Raw genomic sequence first — 8,723 nt, forward strand, 5'->3', positions numbered from 1 at the left:
TCATCAGTTGTGCCATGTTGTCCCAGGGTTGGGACTGCTGCTACCATGCCCTGCCCTAGAACACTGAGTTCTGTTCACCCAATGGAACCTTCCTTTTGGAGCACCCAGGCCCCTGCCAGGGAGGAGAGTGGCAGTGGATGGAGGTGGGGGTGTGTGCATGTAGGGAGTGGAGAGGCAGGCAGCCAAGCGCCTATACTGGAGAAGCTGCAGGAGGAAAGATGAGTGTGAGCTGAGGTGCCATGGACCCAGGACATGGTCTCTTCACTTATGCAACACGGATTCAATGATAAAATCAGTAAGAATTTCAAAACTGATGGCAAAGTATTAAGCTCCAGACCCAAGGCCCATGTAACTGGACAGGTCTCAGCCTGCAAAGCCAGCCGGGATTCTACATTCTAGTCCCCGTTCTGCCATTTCTGGTTCACTGAACCTGGTCTGCATATGGCACTTTTAGAACTCAGTTTCCTCCTTGTAACATGGAGATAGAGCCTCTCCTAGGCCCAGACCCTGTACCCGAAAGGGCATTAATAGTCAGGAAGGTAATCTGACAGCATTGAAGGAGGATGTTGTTTGTCAGCCAACTTTAAACTTCCAGCTATCTTTGAACTATAAAGTATCTAGAGCCTTATAAATTAAAATTGAAAAAGAAATTCTGTAATTATAAATAAAATATTACCTCAGGGTTTTAATGGTACTGGCAGTGTCGATTTGTTAAATATACATATTTTTAAAATACGAGTTCTATGACCTTGTTTTTACATTTTTCAAGTTTCTCTTATTCTCTAAGGGGATCTGAAAGGAGGAATTGCCATTTACCCCATGTACCTGGGGGAATGTTAGAAGCCAGCATTTACTGAGCACCTACTGTGTGCCAGTTACAGCTATGTGATTCAGTATACTGTGCATTCTCTCACCCACTCCTCACACTGCTGTTTCAAATAACTGTGGCTCTGTTCCTACTTTATGGGATTATCAGATTTAGCCTTATATAAAATATATTTATACTAAGTATATATTATACATTTAAACTGAGAAAACTGTTTGTTTTTTTCAAATTTATTTGGGCATCCTGTATTTTATCTGGCTTCAAGCAGAGCACACGCTGTGCCTCTCAGACAAAACTGAAAGCTTTCTTCTTTCTAGTGATTCATCCTTTCCATAAGAGTTTATTGCCCATTTATTTGTGCATTTATATAAAAATGTGTGGATATGTCTGCGTACGGGTGTGTATGTGGAGAGAACAAGAGGAATGAAGCATAACACTTCAGAATGTTTTATATACCAGTCATGCTACACAAGAGTATCAGAACACTTTTCATTTTATTGAAATGGCTTCATTTTTTCCAAATAATTGCATAGTTTCTACCTCTAACATCAATTGTGTATCAAAAATATCACCAAAATTGCTAGAAAGAAAAGTAATTTTCTCTATTGCCTCTGCTAGCTTCATTGTAAACTAAGGCAATGTAACGAATGAAGCTGCTCAGCAAGCTTCTCTGCAGTTAAATTATTTGTTCTTGGAGTCTCTATGGATAAATGACTGTGTGAAAGACACAAGAGGGAATAACTCAATGAAGCAATCATCCCTGTGTCAGAAGTGGACATTTGACACTTCATGGAGCTTACCCTTTAATGAAGCTATTATATGGAAAGGGTGGTAGGACCACAGAGCTTCTCAAAGGAGAGAGGAGATCTGGGTCACTGCACTTATTAAAGTAACCTAGTATGTTTTAACAAAAATAAAGACATCCCAAAATGGAGTTTCCAAAATTATAATAAAGTTTCAATTTTTACATTGAACTATTTAGCCATGAAAATTACAACCCAATATAATTGTACTATTCTGTGCTTAAAATGCAGTATTTATTTTTATAACATAATTTATTATAAATTCTGCAGCCATATAAGGCAACAAACACAAATCTGAGTGTAGTATCTGAAATTCTCAACTTGAAGCCCACTGTGAATATGTGAAATAGATTCCTATTCCCCTCAAGCACTTTACATTCCCTTGGGGCATAGGGAAGGTATGATCCAGATCATCAGGGAATTCATGCAAGATGATTGGAAGTTCAAATGGAAGTGAGACAGCCTCCAGGTGAGCCTGCTCATCCCTCCTCCCTCCTCTGCTTTGCAATTTCTGATGATTTCTGATTAATATCCTGAAATAGCATTCTATATCATCTTTGGCATAAGGAACTTCCTACAATTATCCTTAAAAATAGACAGATGCTTATTGTTATTTCTTAAAACATCACAGGTTTTTATGTCTGGCAAGCTTGATTAATAACAAAAGGAAAATAATTACCAGTAGTTATCAAGCTACTACTCTGTTCCAGGGTGCAATGCTATTTCTTTATAGCATTACCCTGAATTTTAACAAAAACTCCATGAGGCTAGCGAATGAATCTTAAGACATCAAGAGGTTTATGTTTACTCCCAGTGAGAATTTGTCTCTTTGGTTTTGTTTGATTAATATATTTAGGCAAAGAAAGAAACTCCTTGCTTTAGTCTCTGAAAGCTTAGTTCAACTAAGCTACCGAAAGCAGGATAAAGGTTAGGGTCAGACTCTCTTTTATGATTCATGAGATGTCATGCTCGAAAGAATGACATTGATTTGCTGTTCTTGTTGGCTTCATTTGTTTTGTCTAATTTTTGTAAGCCTGGAAAAACCAGCTAATTATGTGCTTAGTAAGCCAATTCACTATTGATGTTGTGTCAAGCCTCAGGTTTCTTCAAAAGGCCGGTATGCACACACAATGCTTATTTAAGATCTTTACATAATTTGATATGCATTATGCAACAGAAAGTGCAAATGTAGGGTCATATTTTGCCTGGTTGAATACTTTTCCTTAGTGACTCATATCATACATTTTCAGATCCTAGCATAAGAGATCATCTGTCCTGAGATGACTAGTAATTAATGACTAAGTTATTTAAGGCAGATTGACTACTGACCCTCTGTAGATGACCACAAGCTATAGTATTCTTGGTTTCATTAGAGATTTTTTTAAGTTTTCTCTAAGTCCCTGAAAAGCAGAGGTATCAGAAGAATTTGTTAATAAATTCTCCTAAGTATCCCTTTGTGCCAGGAGTTACAAATTGCTATTTGTATACGATCTACAGATACTTTTTATTGTCATTTTTTGTCTTGCACAATGATTTATGTTTTAATTATTTAGCAGGATGTAAACATCAGGACGTTTCATACACATATGTACACATACACACACACACACACACACACACACACACACATATATATATATGAATGGATGGATGGATGGATGGGTGGTGGGTGGATGGATGGATTTTGATTTTGATTTTGCCTTCTTGTTAACAAATTTGAGGATATAGCAATAAAGGGTGTGCATTTCAGCATAGCAACAGGTAGCCAGAACTCAGGAGTGGGTTCCACTTCAGCTTGAGAGGGCTTTCTCCAGCTCATGAGTCCTCATCCTCTCTCTTGTCCATTGGTGCTGGGGCAGAGTATCAGCTGCCATGTATCACTGTATTCACATGCTTTGTTTGTCTTCTAAGAACCCAATTTCTTGCACATTTGTGGTACTAACATTTTTCAATATTATTTAAGTACTTACTATATGCCAGCTGGGGATAATGATGGAAAACCCTATTTTTTCCAAACTTAGAGCTCTCACGTTTATGAGAGAGATACATATATCAAAATTTATTCTGTTACAGCTCATGACATGTGCTTTTGTTAAAGCTTAAAGAGAATTTTTCTGAATACGAGGGGAGAATTGGGGAAGATCTCACAAAGGAGGTGATTTAACTATGACGCTGTAGAAAAAGAAAGACTTGTCAGATTAAGAAAGTGAGATAAAACATTTTGTGCATGCAAAATGTCAGAAAGACATGGAAATGTATTTAGGACCAGCAATTTATTGGACTTTCATAGGAGGCTGAAGGGAAGATTGAACAGTAAGATAATGAGGCTGGACCTTGAATGCTATGGTCAATAATTTTTTAATTGTTACCAATGGTTATCTGGGGAATTAATAACCGAAATCCACCATGCTTCAATTTGCATCAATTTCCATTTCTCATTACAGTTTCCAAAGATATTTTCTCCCTTAAAAGTCTATTTGTACTTAAAAGTATTCATTTATATAAAACTTCTTTAAGATAAAGAACACTAATTTTACTTAAGACTTTCTTTTAGAATCTATTTTCTTTCTCCTAAATCTCTTTTGTTCATCAATCATTCTATGTATCTAAAAGACCAATTGGTCTTTTCATGTAGTATGATGATGATTGCTTAGACTTTGGAGTCAATAATAGCCCGTGATCCTAGTGTGTTTGAGAAAATTAACCTCAATTTCCTCCTTTAAAATGGGTTTAATAAAAATTTCCTTACAAAGCTGTGAAGAATCAAATGTAAGTGCTTAGCCTAGTGTCTAGAACTCACTGAAAATTAGTGTTTGGCAGTAGAAATCCAGTATTAATAATATTCATGAATCCAGATGACCATAACCATAATAACTTCGGAATATTTTTCAACTTCTAAATTGCCTGTCTTTTTTTTAACCCCGTTTACTGTTTTCTGCATAACATCCTAGTTTTGAAATTTTCTTAGATTTTTCTCAAAATATATTAAACAGACTCACTATTCATGTATTTCCTCTTATTTCTTTTAAAACATAAAAGGGCATTCAGAAAATGTGAAGAATTTGTGCAAATAGATTGACAAGACAGACAATGCACATAACAAAAATAGCCAAAGAAATTATAAAAATGTGGCCAACATTGTTAGTTATCAGATAAATATAAATTAAAGCCACAGTTTAGCACATTACTACACACACACACACACACACACACGCCAGAATAACTAAAATTCAATAGACAAAACACTCCAAATATTGGTGAAGATGTGCAGCATCCAGAATTTTCATATGCTTCTGGTGGGATTGTAAATTGGTATAACAATCTTAGAAAATTAGCTCACAAAAGGATCTGAATATACCACAGTAGCAGTACTGTTTATAACAGGGCACACTGGAAGCCATCTAAGTGTCTGCCAACATGAAATGGATAGGTAACTGTTGGCATATATACCCAATGGAGCAATGAGTTATTATACAATGTTGGGTATAAATAACAAGTATAAACAAACGATGGGGAGAAGTTAGAGTAGGAATTCCTGAACAGTGAAGTAAGGAAACTGATGAACACTATTCTAGCAAATCAATTTTTTTTTAACTTTTAAGTCCAGTGATACATGTTCAGGTTTGTTATATAGGTAAACTTATGTCATGGGGTTTGTGGTACCGATTATTTTGGCACCCAAGTATTAAGCCTAGTACCAATTAGTTATTTTTCCTGATTCTATCTCTCCTCCCACCCTCCACCTTCCAATACGACCCAATGTGTGTTGTTCCCTTCTATGTGTTCATGTATTCTCGTCAATTAGCTCCCACTTATAAGTGAGAACATCCTGAGTCAGTTTGCTAAGGATAATGACCTCCAACTCCATCCATGTTCCTGCAAGGAATTTGATCCAATTTTTTGAATGGCTGCATATGGTGTATACATACCATATTTTCTTTATCCAGTCTATCATTGATGGCCATTTAGGTTGATTCCATACCTTTACTATCATGAATAGTACTGCAATGAACATATGAGTGCATGTGTCTTTATCACAGAATGATTATATTCCTTTGGGTATATACTCAGTACTGGGATTCCTGAGTTGAATAATATTACTTTTTTCAGGTTTTTGAGGAATTTCCACTCTGTTCTTCCACAGTCATAGAACTAATTTATGTTCCCACCAACACATAAAATAAATAAAATATAAAGTTCATAATTTTCCTGGAAGAAATATTGGGTCTGTGGTTCAATTTGTTTTATTTCATTTATTGATTTATTATATTCATTTTTTATTAATTTATTTACAAAACAGTACTCATTTAACACAAGGAAGAAGTGCCAGATATTATGAGAGTGTGTAACAGAAGATCTACCTTTGTTTGCGAGCTCCAGGAAGACTTATCTGCAAAAGTGGAATTTAAGAGTAGACCATGAAGATCAGGAAATCTCCCAGGTTAAGGGAGGGAAAAAAAACATTCCAAGCAGAAAGAAGAACTTTTATGAGGGCCCTGATGTAGGAAAGAAGTTGGCATCTTATAGAAACAAAAATACAAAGTCACCTAAAGATTAAATGGGAGAGTGTTTCAAGATAGAACATAGAAATATAATATCCAGACATTTACAGGGAACAATTAGTTTTATCAGGAAAGTCTTTAAACAACAATTTCTGTCCCAAGTTTTATTTTATTTATATAATATATTCTCCTCACCATAACCAGAATAATCTTCGTAAAATAAAAATCTAATTATGTGATGCCTTCACTTACACCTCCTAATGGCTCCCCACTGCTGGCCATTGACTACTTCTCCTCAATGATTTCTTTTCTCTCTTCCTCCCCGACTAGCTACACTCCAGAACTATCTTCCCTCCCTCATGCCTCTAGGTCTCTGCACATGCTGTTTCCATTACCCAGAATTCTCCTTACAATGCCCCTTTTCTGCATATCCTTTAGGTTTCAACCTAAATGGTACCCCTTTTATGCAGGCTTCTTTGGTTTCTCACCTGCTGTAGGCATCCCACCTTGTTGATCCCAAAGCCCTTAATAAACAATAACATGATTGTCTTTTACGTGGCTCTTTACCCCGATATTATAAACTCTCTGGAAGCAGAGATCTGTCTGTCATATTCATCACAATGCCTCCAGCACTTAGCATGGTGTTTAGCACATATGAATGCCCAATATAATTTTGTCTAATTAATGGATTACCGTGGCAAAGTAGTATTGATCTTGTCTAGAAGATACCAAAACTGAATGAATCAATATTTTGAACAGATTTTTCTAAGTAAAAGAAGACTGAAAATAAAACAAGTTGATGTCATGAGTATACTTATGGTAAGCTGAGTAATGCATCTCATCCCCTAGATGCCCATATGCTAATCCCCAGAACCTATGAATTTGTTACCTTGCATGGAAAAATAGACTTTGCACATGTGATTAAATGAAGGATCTTCATATGGAGAGATTATCCTGGATTAGCTGGGAGAGAACAGCAGGAGATTAAAGTCAAAGAAGACAACATAATGGCAGAAATAGAGTCAGGCTTTGAAGATGGAGAATGGGGTCAGAACCTAAACCCAACAGGTAAGCAGCCTCTAGAAGCTGAAAAGGGCAAGGTAACGATTCTCACCTACAGCCCCCAGATGTAATGAAGCCCCCAGAATTATAAGATCATAAGATGATCAGCTGTAATGGAGGCTCCTGGAGGAGTTCGAAGACAGGCAGCAGAGTTAGTTTACTTCCAATCCCCTCTCCATGCAGATTATAACTCCCTAATCCCCTTTTTATCTAAACCTGTACTCAATGGAACCCCAATCATACACCTACTCAATCATCACCCCAATTGATACACCCCCAATCCCAGTACCTTGGGATCACAAGGCCCCTCACATACCCTGTGAGGCAGAATGGGAAATGCATGGCGAAGATGGTTCTCTCTGTCTGGCTTCTCTTCGCCTCCATCACTTTACCTCCGCTCTTCGGATGGGCTCAGAATGTAAATGATGATAAGGTGTGCTTGATCAGCCAGGACTTTGGTTACACGATTTACTCTACCGCAGTAGCATTTTATATCCCCATGTCCGTCATGCTTTTCATGTACTACCAGATTTACAAGGCTGCCAGGAAGAGCGCTGCCAAACACAAGTTCCCTGGCTCCCCTCGAGTGGAGCCAGACAGCGTCATCACCCTGCATGGCATAGTGAAGCTCCAGAAGGAGGTGGAAAAGTGCAAACCTTTCGAGACTCCTCAAGCATGAAAGGAAAAACATCTCCGTCTTTATGCGGGAACAGAAAGCAGCCACAACCCTGGGGATCATCTTCGGGGCCTTTGCCGTGTGCTGGCTGTCCTTTTCCCTCCTCTCGACAGTCAGACCCTTTATCTGTGGCACTGCCTGCAGCTGCATCCCACTGTGGGTGGAGAGGACATTGCTGTGGCTAGGCTATGCAAACTCTCTCATTAACCCTTTTACATATGCCTTCTTCAACCGGGGACCTGAGGGCCACCTATCGCAGCCTGCTCCACTGACAGTATCGGAATACCAACTGGAAGCTATCTGCTGCAGGCATGCATGAAGGCCTGAAACTTTCTGAGAGGCCAGAGAGACCTGAGATTGTGCTGTAAGACGAACCACTGACTACTGTAGCAAAAAAGGTCATGATTCATGACCGAAAGCAGAACAATGGAGATGAAATAAGGCAAAATAGAGTTGGAAACAGAAGGAAGTCATTTGCTGAGACTGCAGAATGGAATGCGGCTTCTGTCCTTTTTTGCGATGGCTAAAACGTGACAAACAGGGTGATCTGTTGTACACACTATCTTACAAGGGAGATGGTGACCTCTCCTTTTTTCTGTGGATCAGTGCTATTGTGTGTTATCAGTTTAAGATAGCAGATCATCTCAGCAGTAAGCACACCGACAGAACTGAGTTCCAGAAAGGAGACAGTTTCTGGTGCTTTGTATATGTCCAAATCCATGCAAGTTGGAGACTGTTCCAATGCACACTTCCCATGCTTCTGAGTCTAGGCGTTGTGGTGAATATGCAGGAATCACTCATGAGACAGAATGTATTTTGTTGTATGACAGACGGGTTTTACAAACAAACTGCGG

At 38.3% G+C, this 8,723-nt stretch overlaps 1 pseudogene; it reads left to right on the forward strand.

The window, feature by feature from the left end:
* The first annotated feature begins 476 nt into the window (after positions 1–476).
* Positions 477–8,281, forward strand: LOC108306989 (annotated as a pseudogene).
* Positions 8,282–8,723: the final 442 nt, after the last annotated feature.

Source organism: Cebus imitator, unplaced genomic scaffold, assembly GCF_001604975.1.
Source record: "Cebus imitator isolate Cc_AM_T3 unplaced genomic scaffold, Cebus_imitator-1.0 Scaffold76, whole genome shotgun sequence".
Classification (NCBI taxonomy): Eukaryota; Metazoa; Chordata; class Mammalia; order Primates; family Cebidae; genus Cebus; species Cebus imitator.